The following is an 18478-nucleotide window of genomic DNA, read 5'->3' as shown; positions in this document are numbered from 1 at the left end:
GACACTTCTTTGTCTCACAGGCATGGAAATATTTTGTATTTGTAAATTAAAAAAAAAAAAAAACTGATGCATTCATATAAATCAATTAAATTTCTCAGAAGATTAAAAAAAAAAACTTATTCTTGATCTTCTTGAGAAAAGTAGTATTTAAATATATTTTTACTTTCTTAGAGCTTTCCACCTTATATTTCAAACTTTTGAAAGAATTAACATTAATAAAATATTTATATTTCGATTTTCTTTTTGACCTTCGCTCGATATTGATCAACAATTCATAGTTGAAGTCGATGACAATAAAAAAAAAATATTCAACAAATATTGAATTCGACATACCTGTTTGCTTATCGAAGCAGTCCCACAGGCCTACACCCTGAGGCCAACAACAATTGCCCGCCAGCAACCGGCTTTTTGTATTGCTTACTCTCTACGCTACGCTTATTTTGCATATTAAACTATTTATTTATGTTCTTTTGTATTGGCATTTTTTTTTACTTCGCCACTTTTATTATCCAATATCAATGACGTCGATTGCGCCGAGCTCAGCTGATTAGGTTGCTGTCGTAAAGCGATCGCAAGTGCCGTTTAGTGCGATCTAAAGCTTTGGCGCGATCACTTGTGCTCTACTTCTACATACATATGTAGTTACATAGGTACTTATATAGAAATCGTAGCGCGAAACCGTTCCGCTGCTTGCCATCACTTAGCGATCGTTGTGCGATTTTTGTTCCGTGTGTGTGTTTTTTGTTATGATATATGGATATGTATCTACGTACGTCGTTCCAAGCGCGTCGGGCAAACGGTAATCGCTCGAGGCGTGAAGTTATTTATCGGAGTCGTGCAGCCAACGGTGACGTAAAATATTAGAGCTTGCACTCGTTTGTGTGTTTTTTCGCGGCGTAGAGTGTATTGCCGGTAATTGCTTTGTATCTTCCGACTTGTTTTGTTTTGTATCTTCTATTCGATACGCGTTCAGTGAAGAAAAAAAATATATATGTATAAAAGACAACGGTATTTGATGGTTTTGTATTGTATTATTTCCAAAAAGTGGAGTTCGAAGATCACTTAGGCGAATGATCGCTTTGGTTGATGACGAAAGCGAATCAATATAAATAAATGTGCAGAAATTGAAAAGCATGAACACGTACATATACCTATGTATGTATATAAAATGTATTGAAAATTCTAAGAAATAAAAATATTTAACAAACACAAATGGAAATCACCGTTGGTTAGACAAAAAAATATTGACACTACCGAAGAAAAGTACAAAGGAAGGAATTCCTGCTTTTACATTACAAATGTAATAAAAGGTAATGTCATTTTGTTGATCGCTAGATACATTGTTAGAGTACATACTCAATAGTTATATATGGTGTTCTCAATATAGATTTTTAGCATCATAATTCATACATTCTCTACGGTTATATATTGTAACAAAAAGAACCCGGCAATTGTAAATAAAACGCAAAAACTACTAAATATTCATCAATATTTTTAATTTGTCGAAGTCAAAGTAATCGCCTCCAGATGTAATACACCTATGTCAATGAATTTTCTGTTCCTCGAAACACTTTTCATAAGCAGTGTTTGGGATGGCCTTCTGCTCCTGCAGCAAAATTTGATTTATCTTTTTGATTGACTAAAAGCTTGTTCCACGGAGCAGCTATTTCAGTTTGGGGAACAAAAAAAATCACACGAAATCAAAACTGATGAATACCGTGGTTGTTCGATGGTATTCATAGCGTTTTTGGCTTTAAATTCGGTCACAATTGCAGCTCGATGCAATGGTACACTATTATTGTGTAAAATCCGAGAATTGTTCTTCCACTATTTCTGTCGTTTTCGACGGATGTTCTCACGTAAGTGTCTCTATTCAGCCAAATAGACACCTTAGACCTTGAGTTGAGGATGCCACACCATACATAAACCTTAAGTTGAGGATAATGCTGGACTGAAGCATAGGAAGTATTCCAGCGTCTCCCTCATCCTACTTCCAAGCACTGTCTTCATGTATCTTTGTTACTTATGGTTATCCAGCCCGCATGTGTTGCCAGTAGTCATTAGATCAGCAAACGTCCTGCAGTTCTTTTGAGACCGTGTGAGTAAAAAGATTGCCTGTTTTTCTTCGGTTTTTTTATGCCCTGAACAGGGTATATTAAGTTTGTCACGATGTTTGTAACACCCAGAAGGAAGCGTCGGAGACCCTATAAAGTATATATGTAAATGATCAGTATGTTGAGCTGAGTCGATTTAGCCATGTCCGTCTGTCTGTATATATACGAACTAGTCCCTCAGTTTTTAAGATATCCTTTTGAAATTTTGCAAACGTCATTTTCAAGAAGCTGCTCATTTGTCGAAACGGCCGATATCGGACCACTATAACATATAGCTGCCATACAAACTGAACGATTCGAATAAAATGCTTGTATGGTAAACTTTCACATTTGGTATAGATTATTTTCTAAGACAACAGAGTAATCTCCGAAGAAATTGTTCAGAACGGATTACTATAGCATATAGCTTCCAAACTGAACACATAGTTACTAACAGAAATGCACCTGCGAAGGGTATTTAGCTTCGGTGCAACCGAAGTTAACGTTTTTTCTTGTTTTACATGTTTTTGTCGATCCTGTATGTCCTTAAGCCATTCCATATCGCGTTGACCTGTCTGTGAACCTTTTCGCGACTTTATTACATACCGTTTTTATAGGCTTCTATTATTCCACTTATGATTCCTGTTTGGTGGCCAGTATATAAGCAATAAGTTGTACTGCCTTGATGCTTCTAAGGACATTCTCTGCCGCAATGCGACGTGAGATTATTGTCTTAATTGCCGGCTGTCTATTGAAACTTTCTGTGAAACATTTTCTCTGAAGTAAAGCGTGAGAGTATGTGGTCGATTTTTTCCAACAACTCCCTGCTTATTGAGCTGTGCCGAATGTCTTTATGAAGACTTTACATAGCGCCATTAATTTTGTAGGTGATTATGATACAGAGCTTTTTACTGCAATGTCGATTGGTGATAGCTTGATTAACCTTTCAAGTGCAGTTGTTGGACTGGTTCTTAGCGCTCTCGTTATGCAGAGAACAGCTAGCCACTGTATCCGCTACATCAGTTTTTTGTACGAGACTTTATTGACTGTGGTCTACTACACTAAAACATCATAAAGCACGATTGGCTTGGCTACCGCTTTGTAACACCAGTGCAAAACACTGCGTTATAGGCCACATGTGGACCCTAACATTTTCTTATATGTGTATGGGGCATTACTGGATTCAGTTATTTCGAAAAAAGGGGAACTCCTTTGCCGACCTTTTGTATGATTTCGAGGGTCCAACGCATAGATGCATATTCGGGAATTAGTGACCGACGTGCCGCCCTTCTTTTCTTTCCGTACGTATCAAACAAAATTTGTCAAAAGATATGTCAGTAACATGACGTAGAAATGTGTAGTTTTTTTTTTGTATGTGTACGATTGCTCGTCAAGTTTTCTAAAGCACGCGAGGTGAACTACTTCACGCAAAACTCTCGTGACGCATTACCGAGCTGCTTCAAAGTAAAATCAGCTTGTTTCTTTATTTTCATTTCTGTAAAACAATGAAAGGTTGAACGAATCAACAGCTCCTCAATCGTGTCGCGATCGCTTGAAAAATTTGAATAACAGTAAAACAATAGCACAGAATTGATGTGATGAAGACGCAAAGGTAATTGAACTGTATTTGAATGCTGTATATTACGAGCAATCTCTGCTGGTGTCATGTTTGGTATATTTTATTATTCCAGTTTTAGCCTTTGAGGTAATGTACTATAAAACAATTGTTTATAGGTAGAATAGAAGAGTAGAAAAGCAAATATTATACAAATTGAACTTAAATTTCTTTTTGAAGAAAATATTAAATTAAAAAAAGTATTTTCGCTGAATTAGTAACATGCTTTAGACATTTACTTTAACAAAGCGACGCTCCATTTGAAAGTCTTTTAAAAGAAATTACTGACTTTAATATGTGCTTATCTTTAATTACCCATTCAGTTCAATATTAATACCTTTAATACCTTTTTATTGATTATAATTCATATTCATATTTTTATGACCAGAAATTATTTATTTTGATCCAATACACCATTTATAAATAACGATCAGTAATTCTCATTAATATTTCCACTTCTTAATTAATTCTTCTAAGCAACAACAAAAATACACCAAATTGTCAGCATCCGACAATGCTACGAGTATATTCTACTCACTTGACAACTTAGTTAATTCATGAAATTGGTAATTAAGAAATTTCAAAGAGTTATACGCTGGGATAGAGCGCGTTCTATTTAGATATATGGCAGATACAATGCGCTAGCCCGTTGTAGAAAACGCTTAAGCTTCTTTGAAAGCGCTTGAAATTAGAACAAACGAACTTCTCACTCAGTTAGTTGAGCTATTCTCTGGGGTTACGCGATTTATACCACCTTAACTCAAAGCGCTGGAAGTAAGCCGTTAGTAAAACTAACTCAAAATATTTTTAAACCATCAGAAAACCAAATAATACCTTTCCGTGGGTCTATTTACTTATGTCTGGGAATGATTTTATATGTATCTATTTTATCTAAGCTTCTAACGATCCACAAGAGATTGTTTTGAAAGTTCCAAGGATCTCGAGATAGGTATTGCCCTTACTTTAGAATGCTGCCAAACTGACGATATTTAGTTAGACAAAATTTTTGAACAACTCTGGTTACATAGAACAAACCATAGTAGGAATGGAATGGACGGTAAGGGCAACATTGGTATCAGTAACTGGTTTTAGGTATTGGCGAATTTACATTCTGATGAATGTTGCTGTAATTGAGTTAAATAATTTTATGAATACGATTTTAATGTATCCGTCAAGTTAATGAATATCATTTTAGTGTTCCCGTCAAGTGAACCTGTTTACTTGTGGTCAAAATGTGTTTGGAATATACTTTCAAACATTAATGTCCTTCGCTGCACTTGCTTTCCGAAATCGGTTTATAAATCTTTAAGAGTTTCTGTATAATAAATTTTAGGCAACCTTCTTCCGCCTAACCTTTTTAATCTCCATACCACCAGTGTCAAATCCCACAAATCGTTTATTTATTGAAATTTTTTTAGGTTCGTCGATAGCGATTTTCTAACTGCGACGTGAAACGATCAGCCGACGATTCTAAATCTATATATATACTTTTATATTAAGTTAGGTTAATAGAGGGATCCGTTGAGGTATCTGAAATGTCCATAAAATTTATTATAAAGACTCTCATAAATCGAAGAAGTGTTTTGAGCCAATCACAAATTTGTTGAAGTGGTTAATACAAGTTTCGGCTATACCTGCTAGTTTGCCGAAGGTATGACCATATAAATGTTTCAACCTCAGTCTTACATAAGCAGGACAATGGAGGAGGAAAAACTTGGATCTCTCCACCTACAGTCCAATTTTGATAGTGGACTTCTGGCTGGATATTTAGCCTTATGCAGTAAGAATTCCTATAATTGGGACAAGTGAATTTTTCTAAGGGCAAGTACTTCAATGCATCTCGTACGTTATGCTCTAGGCCGGAGGAATCACGCAATGGGTCAGAGACCGGGTGTCAACGCTACGTGCAAAGTCCATCGATCCAGCACTAGAATGCAAGATGTCAACAGGGATTCAACTCGTTCCCATTTCTCTGCTAGTTCATCGGTTATACAGTTTATGACAGTCACCGAAATGAGTCTGATAATGAAGCAGCTTTAAGCCATATGGTAGATAGTGAGGTAAAACGCTACTTGACTAAATTTAAGTAGCGTGGTCAACGCTAGTATTGCCGCTCTGCTGTAGGAATGTCCTCCTGCTTAAAGAGCTTTGAGCTTTGAGCTTTTACTTTAACTAAATTTTATAATCGATAACTAAGAGAGTTCAAAACTGCGAAAATTAGAGCTTGGTGCGACAGCTCTTGAATTTCTTCCGGTTGCTTTTCGTCTTACATGCGACACTTTTACTTGTTTACATAGCCATGAACCAGAAATTTGCCTAATCGCTGAACAGAAATTGGCTCGAAAACATCGGATCTTCTTGGAAGTGATGAAGCGATGACGCTTGGGATAGTTAGGCAGCTTTAGTTCTTACATCAGCTGTATTTTACACGCTTTCAATTTAAGTTCTCCATGTAAAATAAGTTAAGTCGTTCTACACGTCAGTCCGAGTTGCTGCAATCGGCGCCAAGTCGACTCTCCACAGTCTTTGGTAAACTCTCAGCTACGGCTGCTATATTTTCTTTAGTGCGTGCTGGACTGTTCGGTCGAATATTATCTAATAATGAATGCTGGGTCTGATGATGGTGTTGTGTATAGAACCCTCAGTAGGCCGATCTTTTTGACCATAAGTTGGTCGAAGTGCGCGAAACACATTTTTTACTGAACATGCATTTTCGTTGAATGATAACGTTCTTTAGGCGGAATTCTTTCCATGATGAAAGCCAAACAATAGTGTACAAAAACAACATGACAGCTAGACATGATTCACGCGTGATTTGGCACCTCTACTTGGATCACCCGTTATATTCATAGTTTATAAGACCTCTGAAGTTTCCTTCCGGCTGATAAAAACTTCATGGCAAACTTAACACACCCTTTTCAGGGTATACGAATTCCAACAAGAATTTCGAAATTCTCTTGCATCTATTTGCTTTTGTTTTTGCATACATTTTTCGTTCTATTCATTTCCACTTACAGCGATACGCGTTTACACCGTTATGTGATAAATAAAAGGCGCTGGAACATCGGCATTATTGCACAACAATAACAGTAACAACAAAACAATTGGAAAATGTATAAAAGGAAATAATTACAAACAACCAAGCATTGCGCTATGGTCGGAAACATCACTTTTCTTGGCCAAAACTATTAAAACTTAAAATAACGGAATTTTTAACTGGAATTTGAAGTTGCAGTATAATTTAAGTGTTTTTGTATAAAATAATATATTTTTTTTTAAATATCAAGATTTCGAATTAAAATTAAAAAAAAATGTTTATATAAAATTTTTGTTTCTTTTCTTTCTGAGTTTTTATTTTTTTTTTTAGTTCTGAATGAGAAAATATACGATACTTATGAGTAAATATGTTGTTTCTGGAAATTGAAAATATAATTTACACACGTATTTACGAAAATATTAAAATTTTATTAAACTCTTTAATTTAAATACAATTCATTATCCAAAAATGTATTTTCCTGTTCAAGTTCTTCTGGATAATCGTCCTCGTCGCCACCGTCGTCATCCATATTTTCGAAATTCTCAGTCGCACATGTTTCACCGATATCCTCACAATACAATAATTCCTTTACTTCTAGTGGCAGCGTTAATCGCTTCCTTTGGCGCACACGTGTATTTAAGCGAAGAGAAGAAATTAATGGATCCGATGTGTCAAGAGCTCTATGAAATACATCGAAAAGATTATCAATGCGGCTAGTCTTACGTGCATGGTGCAGTCTGTCGCTTTTATATAAGCAAAATAAAAATTTACAGTTATTCGACTTTTGTTTGGCCTCTTTGCATTTTTCTCTTCTTTATTTGATATTACTAAAGAGATTTTGTGGAAAAGAAGAACCATAATATAAGTTATTCATATAAAATAACTCAAGAGAAAAAATACCTCTAGAATAGCTCAAAGTAAAAACAAATAAGTTTTCAGGTTTCCGGTCAAATTTTTCATGAAAATACCAAAGAGAGGTTATGAAAACATTATATTCAAAAAATTTAAACATCTTTGTAAAATCTTATTAAAAAAAATTGTATCTTTATTTTTATTTAATTTTTGGTCCTGGTTGACGATTCTGTGGAAATGCTCATATATTGTTTCGTGACTCAGCTGCATCCTCTTCGAAGTAACCAACAGGAAGTGGTGTATTCTGAATTATTTGCTTTGAGTGAACTATAACTTTATGTAGTGTGGGAGTCATTGGCAACCAGGGGTACTTGCTTTGATATAATTGACCAGTTTGAAAGCAATACTCTTCAAATTTATCCAAATTTAGGGAAAATTGACAAGATAAAACATATTAATATTATTCTCATTCGAAATATTAATTCAGTGTCTACTTCTAAAATTTTCGAAAATTTATCATATTCCGACGTGTTGCCGTCATTTGTGGAACCACAACCACCTACTTTCGGAACATCAACATGAAGACTTAGTTGTTTCCACAACTCATTACGGATATACTCTTTTCTTATCTTAATTGCATCTTTAGCTTCCTCCGATCTAATTTGCCATTTCTTTACTTCCATCTTGTTTCCTAAATGTAGTACGAACTCAAAAAATCTAATCCAGGAGTGCAGTGGACTAATTCCCTACTTTAGATTTCCATCGATAGGATGAAATTTTACGCTGTTATAATCTGTGATTTTAACAAAGTCAGTTTGGGTTCCACGACATATTGGACATTTTTGATTTGATTTTGCATCGGTTGAAACATTCAAAACTTTTCCATTTATAACAGTTAAAAACACTCTGAACGTTATTTCGATTATCTTACCAGCTTCGATTTCAACACGTAAGTTTTCAAGCTCTTGAATTTGTTTATTTAAGTCAGCAGCTTCTCTTGTTATCACTTCCTTAGTTTCACTCGTGTATTCTAATTTTAAAGGCCGACAAAATCCTGTGGACTGCGGAAAACAATTATTCCAAATCGGGGCTCCCGATCTCAAGGGAATCACTGTTGTGGCCAAAAGACATGAATCAGCATTTCGTGATGTACTTTGATCAAGGAAAGATTGCTTATATTGAGATTGACCAGAGCTGCTGTCAAAACCGGAGCTAAATATCATTTCCGTTGATATGAAGTTACCCGTAATTGTCGCAAATACTTCCTTTTGCATCTCTATAATTCTTTTAGCCGTATGGTTTAAAAGCATTTGTAAAGGAACCTTTGCACATTTGTCATCTACAAGTACACCATCGGGTCTGCACTTACTTTTTATTGCTAATATATTATCATAGGGTGGATAAATATTAGCGTTACGTTCCTTGCTAGAAGTCCGGATGGAACAGTATTGGCTCTTCGAAAAATTGTTTTCGAGAAGAAATGCTAACGCTTCCTCATCAGACATTACAATAGGTGCTTTTACATCATCGACATATAGCTTCCTAATCTTGGATGGTCTTGATGGACTTTCGATGGTTTCTTTTAAAACAACTGCCAAATCTACTTGTCCTTCTTTTCGAGCCGAAATTGATGCTGCTTGAACTAACAGATTTGTTTCGTTGTGTTCTGACATCGAGAGGTTTGCTGCTTGTCTTCTCTTACTTCGTTTAGATTTCTCAGAGTACTTAAGTTGCGGGCGTCCAGTTAGTGATACAATTTTTTCATCTGGGCTTAGTTCTACTGTGCATTAAGTCTCTGTGGAAGTGTTTTCTAAATTTATTTGCCTGTTTATTACAGTTTCTGAACAAAGCCAGCCAGAATATTTAATTTTAAAATCATCTAACCTTCTATGACACTTTTCCCACTTTGCAGACAAATTATTGTTAAGCATGCGTGTTTTTTTGTTAAATACTTATAGCATTCATCTGAAATGTTATCGGCTCCACATTTTTGTATAAAATAATTTATTAGTGCGTCCTAATTTTTTCCTTTCTTCTGCTTGGTCAACCAAATATCAAAAACTGCTGAATTCTGTAAACAAATGACGACTGAAAAAAAAAAATTACTCAAAAACCGCAAATCGAGATAAACATTTTCAAAAACTAAACACTTCAAAGTAATTTTGGTTTTTAATCTTATGCTTAACACTCCTAAACAAAATGTGTTAAGCTTACTCAAACTTAAAAAAGAAAATAAATTCCAAAATGTTAAAGACTTTTGGAAAAAGTTATTTTATTTTTTAGAGTATCCAACTTTTGAGTATTATATTTTACAAAATTAATAAACTTACCATCACCTTCGTGCTCCATTTAAACTTTTAATTAACACGCTTCATTTTCAGCTTTAACAAGCAATTGAAGTAAGCACTATAAAACACCGAACGCAATTATGTTTACAAATGAAGCAAACAAATTCAACTTCGATGACTCACCGAATAACGGTGAATTGCATATTACAACAACAAAATTCATTTTTCGTTGTTTTTGAGCGTTGACTACTAGATTTCAGAAACAACAACATATTTCGGGACTGCAAACATTTTGACTTTTGGCCAACGAAATAAAATTTCCGACCATAGTGCATTGTAATGAAAATAAAAATACCAAAAAAGCAACAACAACAATAGCAATTGTAATAAAAGCGTAATTGAAGCGACACACGTTCGAAAATGCGAGCGCCAGCCAATCTTAAAACAGGGTGGAGCACAGGGTGCACACTTTATCTAGCAGATAACCGCTGCGGGCAGGCACCTGTGAGGGAGCGCCATGCACCCACCTGGCGTTGTAGGTGGCTGCTGTTGTTGTTGTTGTTATTACTTATACATCGGTGTGTGACTGGAAGCGCGAGCAGCACACGTTTCAAATTATTTCGCATGTAAATTTTCGGGAGCATAAATTAATGGACGCCAGGTCGCTGAGTTGGCGCTGACAAACACACGGACTGACTGACTGTTTGGCTGACTCTCCTCTCTCCTGAGTATGGAGGTGTCTCTTTCGATCTTTCCACAGACAATACTAATGACTATATTAACAACTACAAGAATAGCAACAATAAAAATAACAATAGCGACAATATCAATTGGAGCAACAATAACAATTTGAGGAATGTCGATGTCTGTATATAAGTATATAATACATATATATATATACTATACTATATACTTATTTATGTATTGTTATAAAAATTTTAGCTGCTAATAGAACAATATGCGGTATTGAAATTTAAGACTGTTGTGGCAAAAATAATATTTCAAATTTCTAGACACATATACGCACACAAATGCGTAAACAAGCAATTAATAATAATATGTATAGAAATGAAAATGAAAACGTGCAATTTGTAGAATTGAAAAGTAATTGAGGCGTGCGAATGTGTGACTCGCCGAGCGGTGATTGTTTGGTTAAAAAGGTAGAAAAACATATTTTCGCGACTAAGCACGATAAAAATACGAATTGTAAGCAATTACTTAATAGGAATGAAAGTCATTGAAGGCAATTTGCACTCTCTACTGATAAAAAATGTGTACGTAGGCATAATTGGCAATAGTGAAAAAAATGTAATAAAAGGCGAATAATACGAATTGAGCATAAATTTGAATTAAGAGTGAGTGTGCGGAATGACATGGAAGGGAAAAAAGGATGTTAAGTAAAAGTATAAGGATACCAAAAGGCCTTATATTAACTAAACTTCACCATACAAGAAATTTTTCGGAACATAATGGAAACGGAATAACAGTGAATTAAGTGGAAGAAGAATATAATGGAAACGAAGAAGAACATTTGGGAAATATTTACGAAATTTATAGGAACATAATGGGAATGGAACAGTCGTGAATTAAGTGGAAAAAGAACATTTTGCAAACTTATCAAAGGCAATGGAAACGGAACACTGGTAAATTAAGTGGAAGAAAAACATTTTGGAAAGATAATAGAAATTCACAGGAACATAACGGAAATGGAACACTGGTGATTTAAGTGGAAAAAGAACATTTTGGTAACATATACGAAATTTTTCGGAACACAATGGAGACGTAGCGGTGAATTAAGTGGAAGAAGGACATAATGGAAACGGAACAGTAGTGAATTAAGTGGAAGGACCGTAATTGAAATGAGACACCCTAAAATTTAATGATAATGAATTAATGCGCACCTCAATTGAAAATAGGCAACTTTAAATGCAGAGAAAGTGAAATATTAATAAATGGAACACCCTCAAATAGGGCTGAAATTGAAGGGACTTCACATAAACCCACAAAATATAGTCTAGCGGTGTTAAATCGAATGATCTTAGAGGCTATGCCACAAGCCCACGATGCGAAATGAAGCGCTCACAAAAAGTTCCATTCAATAAATTGATTGTTTCATTGGCTATATGGCATTTAAACCATAGGTCGTCCTCAACAGCTTCGTCCAATTTAGGCACGAAAAATTTATTATTATAATAATGTTATTATTTTTGTCTCAAATTTATATACTCGTTGTGCTCGTTAATTTTCAATAAGAAATTCCAGGTATTTACATAGTTGCTTGATTGCACAGTTTTCAAAATTATTTCCATGCTCAATTTAGCTTTAATATTTCTCCATGTTGTAAGTGATCACATGCTTTTAATAGAAAGATGACACTGCCTAACTGCAAACGCTTCGCGACATTGTCAAGCTTCGTCCAGCAATTGCATTACATCACACTCTTTCCTTCTTCCAAGACGCTCCACAACCGCACGTCCTCGATCCAAACACTTGTTAAATTATAATTTATTTGCGCCAGTGCATGACAAAATGCTTGCCCACAATTTCCATTAAATTTATTTAACGACTTTAATTGTTAGTGATCCATATATTAATTGCTCAATGTCTGGGGCAATAAAAATTAGTTAAGGCATGCAAGAGAATTTCATACGAAGTGCATCAGGAATGCCTGGAAAAAATTTCAAATTTATTTTTCATATTTAGTAGTACATCTAAGGATCAAATATTGTAATAAAATGCTTATATTTTTTATAAATTTCATAAGCTATATTAGAAAAGAAAATTCATTAGATTGATTAGTCAAATCGTATCATCGCCTAAGCAAAGTAATTATTGGAAAATTGGCTAATTGATAATAGAGCAACATTACACAACTTTGCTGTACATTTAGTAAACACATTTTCAAACTTAAAATTTTTTTTTTTTGTAAAATATTTTTTTTTTTAATAAAATAAATAAATTTTTTTATTTATATTTTCTTATTTTTTTTTGTTTCTCGTGTATTTCTGTAATTTTTATTGAATTTTTTTCGAATTCACGTGCAAACTTAAAACACTCATTTATGCCTTTAATTGGTAAATGAGCCACAAATCACAGAATAACATCGAACTAAAAACAAAACAAGAAAAATAAAATCGCCAAAAGCAGACCAAACACACCAAACAAGTCGAAAATTAATGTTGCTTATGTTCGACAGCAATAACAACACAAATTAAGAGCCAAATATGAAAAACGTTGTTGTTGTTGATAAACAAAATGTGTAAAAGCCGCAGACGAAGCAAAAATTTTCAGACAAACAAAAATGTTGCTTACATAAATAACAACAAAACCAATTAATGCAAACGGACGATACGAAAGCAACAAAAAATACTGAAAATTTCTAAAAAAATATAAATAAAGTAAAAAATTAATTTAAAAAAAATGCTATAAATTTTTCCTCAGAAATAAAAGTACCGAAAAATCAAAGAAAATCTTAAAAAAACTTAATTATATATAATTTAAGAAGGGAACTCCAACATCTACCGTGGTCGATGGCTACTCGCAATTGCTTACTTTGATATATGATTTATAACGTTTGATATTTTAAAAGTGCGGTTTAATGAGGTAAAACTATTTCGGTCTTTTTACACCCGGTGCTTCATTCATACTCATTCTTGCTATTTCATAATAAGCAGGGTCTGCTCGTTACAAACCGTGCAATTGTAATACCAAATAGACGGCAATTCGAGCAACCATAGTTTAGTTTTACAACACATTTACTCTAGTGGGTATGCACACCCTCAAAGTCGCCGTAGAGTGTGCGCCGAAGACGCTGTTGCTGCTGTGGAACAGAGTATCGAGTCCATCAGCGCAAAATTGGAACTCTATCTTTCCAATTTAATTTAAGATCTTGCTAAAGGATCTTCATTGCCAAACACGTGTAAGAATTAAATGGGTGCAAAGCGAGATGGACACCGTGCTTGTTTTTCGTAAGAACAATTGCTCCACGATGAAGCTCACTTTGGTCGAATGAGCATGTATGTAAATAAACAAAATTGTTGGATTTGGAGTGATGATAATGCATAACCAATTGTTGGGACGCTATTACATCATTGGATAGGGAATCATTGATCCATGTATCTTCAGAAATGAAGCCGTCTGTAATCTTGAAATCAATGGGGAACGCTACTAAGCTATGATGAATGAAAGAAGATGTTGATGTGTTCGACCTTTAGTTCCAACAAGAGGGAATTTAATAAGACAATAAAAAATATTTTACAAATATTCTTATTTATCCCCAGATGTTTTACTATTTTACTACTTTAAAAAATAATGAAACTTCTGTTTGAAATTTTATCAGAAAACTATATTTTGTAATAAATAAGACGTTAATGATATTTTTTTAATGAAACAAAAAAATAATTTATTATAAAAACTCAACTCCGTGATGCAACTATAGCTGTAATTTTTCTAACAGAATTCATTAGCACAAACGCATCAGACGCAGCTGACGGCGTCACAGCCGACTCGCCGCCGTTTAAAAACCACTAAATGAAAGTCGACAAATCGTCGGTCAAGCATGTGCGTTTTACTGTTATTATTTTAGTTGTTCAACTGGTCAAGAAATGGCACAGCTTGTGGATAAGTAGGTTTATGTGACGCGTTCACTTGACAATCGTTTACCGCAAAATAAGACGCCGACAGTCGTGGGACTGCCAGCTGCTCATGAAGAGGTTCGCATTGGGTAGTATGTATGGTATGTGTGTATGTGTGTGTGCGGCGCGGATGTGCAATGAAAACGAGATCTTCAGCGTCTGCGAATGCGACATATTTCATAAGATGCTGGCTGGTAGACTAAGAAAGAAAAACAACAATTCCGATGAACGTTGGTCAACGGTTTAGTGGCACTTAGCGGAGTCGGCTTTCATGCATTGCGTAATGTGCAGTGCGGTATTAGCATTATGTTTTGGCTGTAAAATGAGTGATCCATTAAATGCTGTTGCATACATGCATTGATACATATGTATGTGTATCCATATGTGAGCGCCATGTGATTTTCCAAATGAAATTAATATTGGCGATCGATAAAGTGTGATAAAGAAGTACCTCCTCTCAAATCTCTTTTTTTTATAATTAATAACGGAGAGATCATGTATGCTCCAGAAGATGTATTTGTTCAACGATGTCGAAAGAACGGTAATGATATGGAGGGCACTCTATTTGTTAATAGAAAAAAGTGAGTTCGTGGAGTGGTTTGATCGTAATATGTAAGTGTGAAGCTTGTTCATGCAACAATGCTCAGCGACTTAGCTAATAGATATTGATCAGTATAAAGCAAACCTTAGCAAAGCAATTTTCTCTGGTATCAAGAATCAAGAAAGAAGCAAACGATTTCAACGACTAATATAGATCGATAATTGCTTAGTAGCGTTTTTTGGAAAAAAAATTGGTAATAGAAATTGATAATTTTTTTTCTTTAACCAACTATTCATGACCAGTTATCTTTGGGTATTCTTGACCAATTGAATATATTTAGTTTTAAAAAATATAAAAACTTTAACTTCGGTTGCGCCGAAGCTAGAATACTCTTCACTAATCAGAAAGTGACCATACAAGATTTTGATTTTGGTCGTTCGATTTGTATGTACTAGTAGTTCGATATCGGTGGTTTCGTCAAATGAGCAGATTCTTGGGAAAAACGAAAGTGTGCAAAACTTCAAATCTTCATGGCTAAATAAACTCAGGGCGTGGTCCTGCTCTCTAATAGATTTAATGTATATATCTTCTAAACCTAAGGAGAATGTGAAAATGTACAATAAATCTGTCCATTCACCATATAAAGATAGTTTTAAAAAATACTAAGAGCACGATAAATCAATAAGTAATTACATCAGAAACATGAAATTGTGTGTCGAAGACGGTTCGAGTGGACTTTATAGGAGCCGGTGTGAAAATTAGACCAAGAGTGTGGCACCGTCTACTTTTAAGTTGAATCACACTTCTTCGGACCTTTTCAGCTAATTTCCTCATTCTTCTCCTCATATATATAATAAAGGGTGATTTTTTAAGAGCTTGATAACTTTTTAAAAAAAAAAACGCATAAAATTTGCAAAATCTCATCGGTTCTTTATTTGGAACGTTAGATTGGTTCATGACATTTACTTTTTTGAAGATAATTTCATTTAAATGTTGACCGCGGCTGCGTCTTAGGTGGTCCATTCGGAAAGTCCAATTTTGGGCAACTTTTTCGAGCATTTCGGCCGGAATAGCCCGAATTTCTTCGGAAATGTTGTCTTCCAAAGCTGGAATAGTTTGCTGGCTTATTTCTGTAGACTTTAGACTTGACGTAGCCCCACAAAAAATAGTCTAAAGGCGTTAAATCGCATGATCTTGGTGGCCAACTTACGGGTCCATTTCTTGAGATGAATTGTTGTCCGAAGTTTTCCCTCAAAATGGCCATAGAATCGCGAGCTGTGTGGCATGTAGCGCCATCTTGTTGAAACCACATGTCAACCAAGTTCAGTTCTTCCATTTTTGGCAACAAAAAGTTTGTTAGCATCGAACGATAGCGATCGCCATTCACCGTAACGTTGCGTCCAACAGCATCTTTGAAAAAATACGGTCCAATGATTCCACCAGCGTACAAAACCACACCAAACAGTGCATTTTTCGGGATGCATGGGCAGTTCTTGAACGGCTTCTGGTTGCTCTTCACCCTAAATGCGGCAATTTTTGCTTATTTACGTAGCCATTCAACCAGAAATGAAAGCGCGAAACACATTTCGAACCGAACACTGATTTTGGTAATAAAATTCAATGATTTTACAAGCGTTGCTCGTTAGTAAGTCTATTCATGATGAATGTCAAAGCATACTGAGCATCTTTCTCTTTGACACCATGTCTGAAATCCCACGTGATCTGTCAAATACTAATGCATGAAAAATCCTAACCTCAAAAAATCACCCGTTACAACTTTAAATTAATCTGATTGTTTCATATTTATGTGCCCTACTGAGATGGTAGTCTCAATTCAGAAACAAGACAGTAGTTTACTGTTAACTACCTGTTTGTAGTATGCACATACCTTTTCCTATTTGTTTGTTGGAATTTATCTAACCAGTAGTGTTCAAACTGCCAAGCTCCGACTAGCATTCGAAGCCTTGACATGATAAACGAGGACTTGAATGAATGATGCTGCCGCAAATAAGCCAAAAGAACCTCAAGTAGTCGCTAAACATTAACAAAAGCAACCACTAGAAGTAGGGCAAACAAGAAAGACATGTTAGTAAACACAGCGGGTTCGAGGCGCGCAGAAGAAAGCAACCGTAGAGGGGGAGACTAAAAAGAACGCTTGCCAAGGCAGTAAAAGAGAAATAAATAAATTGTGGCAGCAACATTTCACTGACCTTAAAATGCATATTCTTACAGGGAAGTAAGTTCACACACACAAAGATACATATAGGTATGTATGTGCACTTGCATTCCGCTTGTTGCTTAAAGCGTCCCGGCCCCAACTATCTACAGCAATGTTGAGTTTTTGGTCTGCTTACTGCTGCCACTTCATGCAAATGTATAACTTCTGACCAACAGCTGTTGACTACTCTCAACACACACACACACGAATACATATATGTACCATATATAACAAACATAAAAACAAAGGCAAGCAACGGTACATACACAAGCAAACAATGTTGCTTACTAAATTATACAGCGCTTGCATGGCTTAGTAAACACATAAACACACACATAGCTGGAAATGCAAACAAGCGCGACAAAATAACGAAAAACTCTTAGAAGGAGGAGAAGCGCCAGAATAGCAGCAATAACAGCGACATAGCAGCACAGAAGAAGGCCATTAACATAAGGCTTAACAGTGCAAAGAGTGCAGAAGCACTTTCCAACGTTAGTATTAGTACGACACATACATATGCGACGCCACAATAAAACAAGAATGAATACAAACACACACACAGACATAGTGTTAATATGTGAACAACACGCTTGCACATTTCTTTGCCAACGTTAATAGGTTATTAGTGTGTCGCCCACAGGGCGCTGTGGTGAGTTTGACACTTATTTAGTGATAAAGACAGAGAGAGAGAGAGGAAAGAGAGAGAGAGTCGTACGAGAGTTGAAGCTTATTGCAAGAGGTAGAAATTTTATTGCAATACATATTTAGCCGGGGTTGTGGAGCGTACAACCCCTAGATAGTCAGCACCTGTAAACTGAGAGAGTGTGGTGAGTTGGTATTCATGTGTAGAGGTGCTTAAATTGCTTTCGACATGACTCTTATTTTGAACCAGAAACTCGAAAATTAAAAATTATAAAAAAGAATTGTTATTTATTAAAAAAATGTCTTTATCTTCAAAAAGGACATAATTTAATTAAACTGAGATGAGTTAATAGTCAATATATATACATACAATATTTCATTCAATTCAGGTATTCAACTGTACTGGTGGCTCCTGATTGTTTTGAGCAGTATTTTTTATTTCAAAACCGAAACTCGTAAGAGAAATTTTTATAAATTAATTACTTTAGAAAAAATATATTCTTTATAAATATTTAGTTTTTTGTTTAAAAATTAGTAATTAAATTTTATTAAAAATTC

General features: G+C 35.1%; 1 protein-coding gene across 1 annotated transcript in view; it reads left to right on the top strand.

The window, feature by feature from the left end:
* Nucleotides 1-1177: 1177 nt before the first annotated feature.
* The window catches only part of LOC105223560 (protein kinase C, brain isozyme), a 150105-nt gene continuing 132804 nt past the window's right edge, over nucleotides 1178-18478 (top strand). The window contains exon 1 of the mRNA XM_049451920.1: nucleotides 1178-1310. The gene's annotated coding sequence lies outside the window, so the exon portion shown is untranslated. The remainder of the gene's footprint in view (nucleotides 1311-18478) is intronic.

Source organism: Bactrocera dorsalis, chromosome 3 (assembly GCF_023373825.1).
Source record: "Bactrocera dorsalis isolate Fly_Bdor chromosome 3, ASM2337382v1, whole genome shotgun sequence".
NCBI classification, from domain to species: domain Eukaryota; kingdom Metazoa; phylum Arthropoda; class Insecta; order Diptera; family Tephritidae; genus Bactrocera; species Bactrocera dorsalis.
This window is presented reverse-complemented; position numbering and strand designations above follow the sequence as displayed.